General features: G+C 43.1%; 1 long non-coding RNA gene across 1 annotated transcript; it reads left to right on the top strand.

The window, feature by feature from the left end:
- The first annotated feature begins 302 nt into the window (after nt 1-302).
- LOC139356409 (uncharacterized) lies at nt 303-6514 on the top strand. Its single transcript, XR_011608248.1, has 3 exons — nt 303-627; nt 967-1322; nt 5800-6514. It is a non-coding gene; the product is annotated as an uncharacterized lncRNA (long non-coding RNA).
- The last annotated feature ends 5564 nt before the right edge of the window (nt 6515-12078 follow it).

Genomic DNA, 12078 nt, shown 5'->3' with positions numbered 1-12078 from the left:
AGCAGTCCTCTGGCAGAGAAAGCACACCGTGAGCTCAGGAAGCTAATGACCTTGAAACTATCCATTTATCTTGGCCTTTCCCCCTCCGTGTGAAATGCCACAAAAAGTGCCAGTCCCTCTCCTTCTCTCCGAAGAAGGATGAGGAGAGCCAGAAAGCCATGCTTCTCCCTTGCTTTTCCTCCTGGGCCAGGCCCAGGGTTGGAATGCCAGTGGGAACCAGGGAGGAGAGGACGTCATTCTTGATCATCCAGGCTGCCTGTCTGAATCCTCCACGAAGGGGAGAGAGCTCACCTGAGTTCGGCTTCGAAGCCTAATGTTTGTCAGCTTCTCCATAAATCTTCATGAGTAGACAATGCTGATCCCTAACAAACCTCCCGCTTGCAGCCAGAGACTGGTGACAACTCTCCCAACTCGAGCTGCGTTGGCAGCCAGTGGTGGCCAACACAGCTCCCAGCCACCTCCGCCCTCCCACCGAGGGGAGGAGGACGGCGGCCACCCTGAGGAATTTGAGCTTCTGAAATCAATCGCTCTTCTCAGTGGCCCAGCATCTGCTTCGGCGACTGCCCTCACCCTGGCACGGGGACATCGGCTTCCTGCTGGGCCTCGCTGAAGCCAAGAGCTGGCACAGTGAGACTCCCCTTTGTTTATGGTGTGGGCCACTTGGGTGTGAGATGTTTCCTCTCCTCTTTCCTGCAACACTCAATTGGATTTGGGTTAAACAACAAATTCATGGGCTGTGGCTGGGTTGAGAAGGCAACTGTCTCAAGCCTGGAATACAAACAAACAAACAAGACCAAAATCAACAAAGAAAAATAAAGTTGCTGTATGTTTGAAAAAGGCAAAGCTGGTTCTAGGATAAGGAACCTCATCTTCCCCAATTCCTGCATCCTTCATTTTATGAGACCATTTTCTTGATAACGTTTCTTTGTCTTTTATTTCCATCAAATCCACATTTCTCTTCTTTAGGGAAACCCTACCAGGACATGTATGTTCTTCCTGTATCAGAACACACCAAGGCTGCTGCATCTTTTGGCTTTTTTGAACCTCCTTTCCAATGCCACCCAGAAGGCAACATGAAGAAAGGACATTTGGGTAAAACGTCTTGAGGAGGGAAGAAGACAAGAAGTAAGGGCTGATATAATGGTCTGCCATTCAAATTGCTGCTTTGTGGCTCTCTTTCTCTCTCCAGAGTTGTTTTTTTATTGTTGTGGTGGTTGTTGCTGTTTCCCAAGTCTGGCTTTAAGGACAAAAAGATATTATTTTCAGGTAAATCAAAAATGGTTGCATTTAAAGTTCCCAGGCTGCCTTGGATACATGAAAAGGTAGGTTCATTTGTTTGCTACTGTATTAATGTGTGAAATGGTTCAATTAATCCTTCCATATGATGTCTGAATAGGTTATTATAAGGTGCTTAGAGATTTGGCAGGCTAAGCCCCATCTTTCTTTCAAGATGCTAAGAAAATGAATGTAAATGCAGGAAACACTGTATGTGGGGCATCTGCTGTCCAACTTTATAATTTGAATGTCAAGGTAATATTTAGGAAAAGTTAACCACAAGAACAAGGACACGAGATTCTCACTGGATGGATTCTTCTGCTGAACCCCCATTTAGTCACATTTGATCCTAAGGGACTTGAGACTTGATTGCCTTCCAGTTTACCAACTCTTTTGTCTTAGTTAAGGCTCTTTTGTCTTCTGTCTAACAAAAAGCAACTTGACCTAGTTTGAACCAAGAATGGAATTTATTAAGAAGTTACTAAGGTATCTCACAGAACCCAAAGGCAGTGGGGTCTCTTCAGGAGCACAAAATGGGAACCCGGAAGGATACCAGGAGTCTAGGCTGTGCTCTTGCTCTGTTTTCTCTTTGTATTTCCAGCTCATTTTTTTTGTTTTGTTTTTTGTTTGTTTTCTTTTTTTGCTCTTCTCTGAAGGTCGGTTTTCTCTGCTGATGCTTTCATATGGGGGAAGATGGTAAATCCAGCTCTTGAGTTTTAAAATGTCCCTGAGTTCCATCCCATGCAGAGAAAGTGGCCGCTTCCAATTTAGGATTTTGCCTTGACAGTTGTACATTTAACATACCTGAGCTCTTTCTTGTTGCCTCATTTGCACCTCATTTGCCTCATTTGTCTTTTCGCCTTGTTCCTTTCTCAATACACCCTGTTCTTGTTATATGAATTTGTTCTCACCTCTCACTTAGGATACTAATTAGATATTTGTGCTTTTTATTTATTTGCTTTTCAATTTCCTCTTGTGTTCCCTTAATTATCTTCTTTGTTTCAGGGTCAGTTTATTGTGTTTAATTCTGTTTTGCTTTGTTTTCTTGCTATTCATTTTATTCTGAGGCCTGGTTCACTTTGTTTTTCCATTTACAATTCAGCATAGGAGAGCGGCTTGGCTTGTTTCTAGATAACTAGGAGGTTTTTCCCTGTTGTTTTACTTGTATGTCGGTTCTCCTGCTTGGTATGGTTTGGATCTGTGTCCTTGCTCAAATCTCATGCCAAATTGTAATTCCCAGTGTTGGAGGTGGGGCCTGGTGGGAGGTGATTGGCTCATGGGGGCAGCTTCTTATGGTTTAACACCAACCCCCTTGGTGCTGTGATCATGATAGTGAGTACTCATGAGATCTGGTTGTTTAAAAGTGCATGGCACCTCCCTGATCTCCCTTCCTCCTTCTCCAACCATGTGAAGTGCCAGCTTCCCCTTCACCCTCCACCATGATTGTAAGTTTCCTGAGGCCTCCCCAGAAGCTTAGCAGATGCCAGCATTATGCTTCTTGTACAGCCTGTGAACCATGAGCCAATTAAACCTCTTCTCTTTGTAAATTACCCAGTCTCAGGTATTTCTTTACCTGAGGACAGATTACCTGTGAGGACAGACTAGTATACTGCTCTTTCATAAATATATTGTTTGACTGGGAAATTTGTAGATGTGAGCAGGGCTCAACAAATAGCAGTTTCACTTCAGAATAAACAAAGGAGGAGTTTCCAGGTGGGGTACCAGATGTGGGGCTGGGAGGCCCCCAAATGTAAGAATGAAGAGGTCTTTATTCTGAGACACTGACATGTGCCCTAGCAGTCCTAGTTCTCTTTAAGCTGGATCCTCTTTTGTTTTGCTTGTGGGTAAAGAACGGGGCTGTCTTCCTAGGAACAGTGGAGAGGACAGGAGAGGGATGCATGGAGGAACAATGGATGCAGTCATTTAGTAAGTAGAATTTTATACCGACCAACCACCAAGTGAGCTTGGAGACTTTCCAGGGATTCTGTTGGGCGAGTTGGTCTTTCTGCTGTAGTAGCCTCTTGGGCTTTCTGGGCTGATTGTTCCCCATGCCGTTTGTTTGTCAATAGGTTTCCAGAAATTTGTTGAAATATCTTGCTCGATAATGATTGTCTTCCACATTTGTGGATTTATTCCTTTACACTCTATTGGAGTCTCAGAAGAGGAGAAACAATTACTTGCTCTCTTCTGTCGTTTTGAACAGGAAATTACTAAATCCCAATTTCACATTCCAAAAGAGAGGGAATCTGATTGGCCCACGTCAGATGATGGGTTCACCCCGGTCTAAAAAACTGGGGATGGGAGGGTGTCATGGTTGCTAAAGGCAACCATGTGGTGGGAGCAGTTCTCAGCGAGTGGGTCACGGTAAGCTGGAGAGACCACCCGAAAGCAGCTACTAACTAACTACACCATGAGTGTTAAGGATTTGGATATTTCTGTTATGTTTGTGACCTGTCTCTTTTTCCCCTGCCTCATTCTGACAGAGCCCAATCCCATGTAACACTCTCATTGTATCCTAAAGCAGAAAGAGGTCCAGTAGTGAGCTGGTAAATGTTTAACAGCAGGCTCACTGTGGGGGTGGGGTGGGGGCATTGAAGTCACTGATCTGCAGCATTTGCTGATTTCTGTGGTGTAAATAATCCTACTCTGGTGGGTTTCAAGCTACATATATGGCATCATTGAACTTGGGTTTTGGAAGAGATGCAAAAATTGACTAGACAGTGTGTGAGCCACCACCAGCACACCACTGGCTATTATACATCCTGACTAAAGTACGATTAACCCACGAAATTGGTTGAATTTATCAAGCTTCTTTGGCTACAAAGAACACAACCCAAATATAGGTAGATTAAGCAAAGGAGAAATTTACTAATAAGAGCCTGGGACATATCATGGAATCCAGGGAAGAACTGGATGGCCATGACTTGGGAAGCACTGATGGCTGCTTTTGGTGACCTCAAAAGCATCATTTTCTGGCTCTTGTCTCCAGAGTTTCACCATTTATGTGACTCGAATCCTATTCCCAGTCTCCAGCTAGCGAAATTCCTGAGAGAGAATCTGATTGCTCTCAAGTTAGGTGTCCTCACCTGGTGAAATCCAGCTCCAACCTGAGGTCAGTGACCTTTAGCAAAAGCATGACTTCCAGAGGCAAGGTCTGCTACACCATTGGTAGGGTTTGATGCAAAACAAAAATGTGGGGTTCCTTGTTTCAAAGCTATTACATATTTTGGAGTGATACAACAGAGCATTAAACCAAGTGCAGAGGGTCCTTATGAGCACCGGGCCCTGTGTGACTGCCCAGGTCACGTGGCCATGAACCTGGCCCTGGCTGGGGGCTCATGCCTGTGGTCAAATTGTGACTTCTGTCTTGGGTTCTCTCTTATAAGGCAACCCATAGAGAGACCATATGGTGAGGGACTGAGGCTCGCCAACCACCACATGAGTGCGTTTGGAAGCAGATAACTCCCCTTTCCCTACCTTTCCCCGATCCCGACCAGCTTTCAGGTGACACTGACGATAGTCCCAATCTCATGGGAGACCCGGATTTGGAGGCACCTGGCTACTCCATGCCTGGTTCCCGACACACAGAGACTGTGAGATAGTAAATGTTGGGGTTTTTTTTAAGTTTTTGAGAGTAATTTGTTACGCTGCGATGAATAAGTTCTACAGCGTTATTCATTACTTCTGGCTTATTGAAATGTGTTGTAATTTACACATGAGCAGTTGAGTCAGTTTATGGATTATATCATCTAGATTTAACTAAATTCACCCTCACAAAAAAATGGACTAGCAGTTAAAAAATATTCCTGCAAAGAAACTGGAAGTTGAAGTTAATGCTGAAAATGCAAACAAAATGAATCCCGAGAAAATGCCTCTTCATCAAATATATCTTAAGGAAAAAGTAGTGATGACTAATTAGATCTGTCAAGGTGGTGGCCAAAAAAGTCAACATTTCTGAAATATAGATTTATATCCACTTGAAATGTTAGCTAATAATGGTAGTATATGTACGAAATTTATTTGTAAATATTCATCTATGTGTACATGTTAAATATTTCACTGATGAGTTGATGATGAAAAAGGTTTAGTGACTACTAAATTCCTGCTTGGACCAGGGCAGGTGGAGAGCACCCAGTCCTCTGTTCTGGGGCCAGCTGGTAGCAACTGCATCACTGCAAGGGAAGGCAGTGGTCAGGTGGCCCAGACGCAGCCTGGAGTTAGCAGCTTGGAGGGAGAAGACGTTTAAAATAATCCAGAGACTTGAAAGCAATTCATGGTGATGAGGAGTAGACTCCCACAGTCGCACATGATGGGGACTCATTATTTTCATTAGGGTGTTAAAAAGAAGAGTGATTCCAGAAGACTGGAAATCCTTAGGAGTACTCAAATTATACATGCAATGGTTTTCCTTTTAATCGTGTTGGAGAAAATGTAATATCCATTCAGAAAAATTAAAAAGTACACATGTACAATGTATCGTTTAATAGATAATAATAAAGTGAACCTATTGTACCTACCACCCAGGTCAAGAAGTAGAAGATTGCCAGCAGTGGAAGCTCCCCGGGTATCCTTTTCTAATCACATCTTTCTCCCTCGCCCATAGAAGAAACTAGTGTTCTGAATTTTGTGGTAATCCTTCTCTGGCTTTGCTTTATAGTTTTCTCACTGTGACGTGTCATCGTAAACAATATGGCTTGGTTTTACTTGTTTTAAAATTTTATATAAATGGAAATCATGTTGCATATATTCTTTTGTCTTATATCTTCTGTTCAACACAGTTTGAGAGTCATTCGCTTTGCAAATAACCACTTCTATTTGTATTAACGGTTGGTCTTCCTTTGTAAGAATATCCAATTTATTTGTCCATTCATTGTTGGTTCAGATTTGAGTTACTATAAGCAATTCTGCCTTAAACATCCTGTTACATATATCCTTGCACACATACATGAGTTTCTCTAGGCTGTGAGTAGTAGTAGAGAACTGAGTTTTAAGTGGAATAAATCTTCAACTGTAGTGGATAATGTCAAGTTGTTTTTCTAAAGCAGTTAAACCAATTTATACCATCCCCTCCGCAACACTGACTGAGACTTCCCATTATTACACATCTTTGCCAATAGATTTTGGCAAATAATACTGTCAGATTTAAATTCTTGCCAATCTGATGAGTGTTATCTCTTTGTGGTATCTCCTTCTATTATCTCTTTGTGTTATCTCTAATGTTATCTCTTTGTGGTTTTAATTTGCATTTGCTCATTACTAATAAAGTGCTTTTACACATATTTGCTGGCCATTTGGATTTCTTCTTTGCTAACTTGCTGGATTTTGCACATTTTTCTTTTGGATTGAGTGTTTCCCATTGGCTTGGATTAGTTCTTTACATATTCTCAATGTATTACAACATTTTTAACATATAACATTTGTATCTTATCCCACCTTGCAGTTTGACCTTTTATTATTCTTATTGTATCTTTTGATGAATACAAGTTTTTAATTTTAATGTAGTCCAATTCATGCATCTTTCATTTTTGAATCTTAAGGAGAGATTGTATATATTTCTCATATGCTAATATTTCATATTATCATCTAAAATCTTACAGTATTTTTCCTTTCACACATAGAACTTTAATCTACCTGGATTTCATCATTGAAAAGACATTCCTTTCTCCTTTCCCCACTGACTTGCCATGGACCTCTATCATATATCAAGTGTCCTTACATATGCCTACCTTTTCTGTCTTCTGCATTCTGCTCCACTGGTCTATTTGTCTATCTCTGGGCTGATACACCGCTATACTACAACTTTAAAAAAATCTCGGCGTCTGGTAGACCACATCCTCCTACTTCAATGTTTTTCTTCAAAAGAGTCTGAGATATTGTTTGTACTTACATAAAAATGTTGTAATCAACTTGTCAAATGCTACAAAAAGTTGCTGAGATTTTGATTAGGATTAGGATACATGAGATATACAAATCTGCAAATCAATTTGGGGAAATAAGGATCTTTCCAATATTGGGTCTTCCCATCCATGAATATAGTATTGCTCAATTTGTTTAGGCTTTCTTCAGTATTTCTCAATGTAGTTTAAAAATTTTTTCCATAGAAGTCTTACATATCTTTTTAAATATTTATATTAGTTGCTTTCCATTTTTATATACTTTATTGTTAATTTATGGAAACACAACTGAGTTTTCTATACTGCTATTATATCCAGCTACCTGAATAAAGTCCCTTATTAATTATTTTGGATTTCTTTTTTTTTTTTTTTGAGACGGAGTCTTGCTCTGTAGCCCGGGCTGGAGTGCAGTGGCCGGATCTCAGCTCACTGCAAGCTCCGCCTCCCGGGTTTACGCCATTCTCCTGCCTCAGCCTCCGGAGTAGCTGGGACTACAGGCGTCCGCCACCTCGCCCGGCTAGTTTTTTGTATTTTTTAGTAGAGACGGGTTTCACTGTGTTAGCCAGGATGGTCTCGATCTCCTGACCTCGTGATCCGCCCGTCTCGGCCTCCCAAAGTGCTGGGATTACAGGCTTGAGCCACCGCGCCCGGCCTGTTTTGGATTTCTTATGAACACAATCTTATCTTTTTTTTTTCTTTTCCTTGTCTTGGTGCACTATCTAGGACCTCCACTACAACATTCACTATTATAATTTTTATGCATGTACCGTACACCTTTGCTATACTGTAAGCTCAATGAGGAATGGGCTTCTGCACAAAAGTGATGTTCAATAAGCATTTGTTGAACATATAATTGAATGAATGAGCTACTCCATCATACAGATGAGTAATCGTACCAAAAACTATGAGTTGTCACAGACGCAGGGGACAAGTTGGAAAAATAGGTTAGAAATCAAAATCAGAGCCAATAGGACAGAATACATTCCTGGAGACCAGAAGGAAGGTGCAGTCTCCATAGACCAGCCAAGTAGACAGACCTACGCTGGGTACAGAAAGAGGGAAAATAATTTATATTCTTATGCCTCAGGCACAGTGTTAGGCACTTTTAAATTCATAATTCTCCTCCCCAGATTCCGTGTGTGTGTGTGTGTGTGTGTGTGTGTGTGTGTGTGTGTGTGTGTGTGTCTGGCTCCTGCTCACCTGTTCAGCCCTGGTCTTAAGACCCTCTCACCTGCCTTGCTCTTTTCCAGTCTGGCTTCTTTTCAGTTTCTAGAAAATTCCAAGCTTCCTCTCCTACTCATGCTTTGCATATCTGTTCCTTCTGCCTGGAAGTTTTTTCTACCAACCCTCCTCCTGGCTGGCCCCTCCTACTTGTCCGCCAGGTCTCTGCTCAAATGTCACTGTCAGGGAAGCCTATTCTCACTTTCGCCATATCGTTCAGCTCTCCAGAAAGTATACGATTAGCACCTGTACTTTCCCTTAAAAAGCTCTTACTGCAAAGGCAATTTAATTCCTGTGTTATTCTTTGATTAATGATAATCTCCCTACTAGATTATAAACTCCAAAAGGGTGCTGACTGTGTCTAGCTTGTTTATTTCTGGATTCTCCAGTATCTAGCCAGTGTCTGGCACTTAGAGGGCTGGTAATGATTGTTCTCTGAACTAAAAACTCTAGACCTTCACGATTGACTTTCCTTTGTGCCACCACCTCCAAGAAGTCTTCCCTGTTTCCCCTAGGTGCTCCCTCCTGCTCCGAATCCCTCTGTCCTTAATTCTATTATGCCACTTAACCTTTGTTGAACCCTCCAGACTTCCCTTCTAGACTGTGCTTTCCTAAAGCTCAATTTACCTTTAGGCTCTCAGCACCTGTGCAGGTGTCAGACACATAGAACACATTAACATAGGATAGCTCGACCTATGTTAATCACATGTTGATATATGATTAAAGATAAGTGAGCAATAAATAAGAAATGAATTTTGTGTATGTGTGTGTATACAAGTATTTGAGAGTTTCTTTTTTTCTTTTTTGAGACGTAGTCTCACTCTGTCACCCAGGCTGGAGTACAGTGGTGCCATCTCGGCTCACTGCAAGCTCCGCCTCCCGAGTTCATGCCATTCTCCTGCCTCAGCCTCCTGAGTAGCTGGGATAACAGGCACCCGCCACTGAGCCCGGCTGATTTTTTGTAATTTTTAGTAGAAACGGGGTTTCACTGTGTTAGGCAGGATGATCGCAATCTCCTGACCTCGTGATCCGCGAGCCCTGGCCTCCCAAAGTGCTGGGATTACAGGCGGAAGCCACCATGCCCGGCCGAGAGTTTCTTACCATGAGGCAGTCTTTTAAATGAAACTAACTAATGGCATGTTTTCCATGATAATTCAGTAATTAATCTCCCCTTGAGAGGATCTAAGGTGGAAATACTTTATACTGAATTACAGTCAGTAGTGTAACAGAGAGGACCTGGTATATATGTGTGGATGTGTATGTAATATATCATATATATTTTTTCTTTCTAAAAAAACTTACAAAAATAAAGAAAATGTCAAAGCCTTTTAAAGGGCGCGATCACGCTGAGTAATACAACCCTTCCTTGATTTTTACATTATTTCAGTATGAGATGTTTTTATGGCTCTTGCTAAAAATAAAAGACATTTCAGAGTTTCTCAGTAAATGAAGCACTGCAGGCTTTTCAGTTTTGTTGTTTCCCCTAAATTAATATAATTAATTAAAATCCATTGCTAGTCTGATTTACAGTCTGTGAGTCAACGAGTCACAGAATCTTATGCTAATAGGGCAGTTCAGCTTTCTGAGCTCTCAGGAATAAACTCCGTCCCGGGAAAGGGCCAAGAAGAACCAGGGTGACAGAGACCCAGAGAGAAAGACTCTTCTCACCTGGCCATCGTATATTTATACTGTGCTTGGAATAGAAGAGTCTGAAAATAATTTGGAAAGACAACTGCTTTTATCAAGTGTAAGAAATTAGTTTAACCGAATTTAAATGCAATTACAGGAGCAGCTGGTGAAGGCTAATTTCTGTTCAGTCTGCTTTCTCAGGAACCGCACCCCCATTCTGTTCCCTGGGAAAGGATCGAGTTCCAAGCTTTATATCACTAATGCCAACGCTTATAGGCTGGTCTTGGCCTAGGGTCAGTGCTCGAGCCACAGGCATTAGCCCTCTCCTGGTGTTTACTTCATTCGCTCCTCTCACTTCCTTTGAAGGAGATTCCAGGTGTGAGTCTCATGTTGACAGTATTTTGAAAGGCCTCGGTCCTTCTAGGGTCCATTCTGATGGGCATCATTGCCTCCATCGCAGCCCGGGTTCTTCTGGTTCATGACAGTGGATTCCTATGTGATGAGGAAAACTGTTGACTTCAAGAACTGGCGAGTTCTTAAATGTCATCTGCCTGGACCAAACCACTCACTTTACAGTTGAGAATGAAACCCTTGAGAGGGAGGTATTTCGACTGCCAGTCCAGCGCCTCTTCCATCACACAACATTACCCCGCCTCTAAAGTGTCAGGCCGGTTGCCTCCAGATGGGTTAAAAATCATTCCCCTCCCATCTGGGTTGATGTTCGTGCCTGTAAGGACCACCTTGAATGTGACGAACTGTAGACACAAGTGTTCAGGCCTTTTTATTTGATGCTGTCCTTCTTAAAATATCAGTCCTTCTAGAATGTGTGAGACTTCTTATTTATTCCCCAGTAAAGATGAACTTAGAGAGTTATTTATAGAAGAAGGATACTGGAAAGCTGGGAAGGCGTTTAGGAGGTGGGGCAAGGAAGAAAGATGAATAAGCTGGGGGAATCCCAAGGTAAACTCACTTTAGAGCTTGGCTTGGCCAGTCCTACTCTTGAGTCCTTATCAAGTTATCCCTAAGGCACTGGGGGTGCCTGTGAAGTTGTCATAGCCTCCCGGGGATCCTCTGCTCCAGCTCTGAACTGGTGGCTCAGGCTAGCCCTGGGATTTCTTTCCCATGTGTAATCTTCCTGGAACCTCAGCTATCAGAAATGCCATGCAAGGCTTCTTATCCCTCAGAAAATCCCCAGATGAGACATCCAGTCTCAGGCCTGGGAAGACCCAAACAGGTTGTCGTGCTCTTTGTTGCTTGAATGTGGGCCTCCCACCAGCAGCCTGAAATTGCCTGGCATTGGCTGAAAGTGCAAGTCCCGGCCTGCCCAGGCCCTACTGACTTGCATCTGAGCTTCTAAGCTCCCTAAGTGGTGGAAATGGCCATTAGTGCTGGAGAAGCACCGTCCCAGTCCATCTTCGGCCTCCAGGCAATTCCACACTGAACCTACAGGAATCTTGACTCCCACACAACCTTTCTGGAAACTCTCACTGATTGTCATTAGGTAATTCACGCTCAGGATGGGGTGATGGTGGTCTGGGAGAAGGTGTGGGGTAGACAGGCATTCCTGTTTTGCTATTCTTTCCTCCACCTCTAGGCCCGTGAAAACCCTTTGGCCTATCCCTAGTGCCTTCTTGCCATCTGACTTTCCCCTGCCCATCTCCTCCCTGCCCGCTAAGCCAGGCTGGGTAGGATGAGACAGCACAGAATTTGACTTTCCAGGACCCAAGAACCACTTTATTCCAGATTTCCTCTAAGCCCTGAAATTCAAAGAGGGAAAGCAGACGAGTATGAGCATGAATGGCAAATTGGTGGGGAAGAGAAGTCACAACAGAACAGCCTGCGAAAGCGAACTCAGAGGGGAAGAGGAGGGAGGGGAGGAGCAGAAAGGAGACGACAGGGTGCGCTGAATGGGGAAATGCGAACCTCCAGAGGGTGTAGCCCCTTCCTCTCTCTCTCCTGAGACCACATGCCTCCTTGAGGCTCTTCTCCTGCCCTCTCAATGCACCGGGTGGTGCTGGCAGATCCACTGCCAGATAGCTTCATGGGGCAGCTGGCATGA

This window comes from Macaca nemestrina, chromosome 1 (assembly GCF_043159975.1).
Source record: "Macaca nemestrina isolate mMacNem1 chromosome 1, mMacNem.hap1, whole genome shotgun sequence".
Classification (NCBI taxonomy): Eukaryota; Metazoa; Chordata; class Mammalia; order Primates; family Cercopithecidae; genus Macaca; species Macaca nemestrina.
Note: the sequence above shows the minus strand (reverse complement) of the source record. Positions and strands in the feature narration are given on the sequence as shown.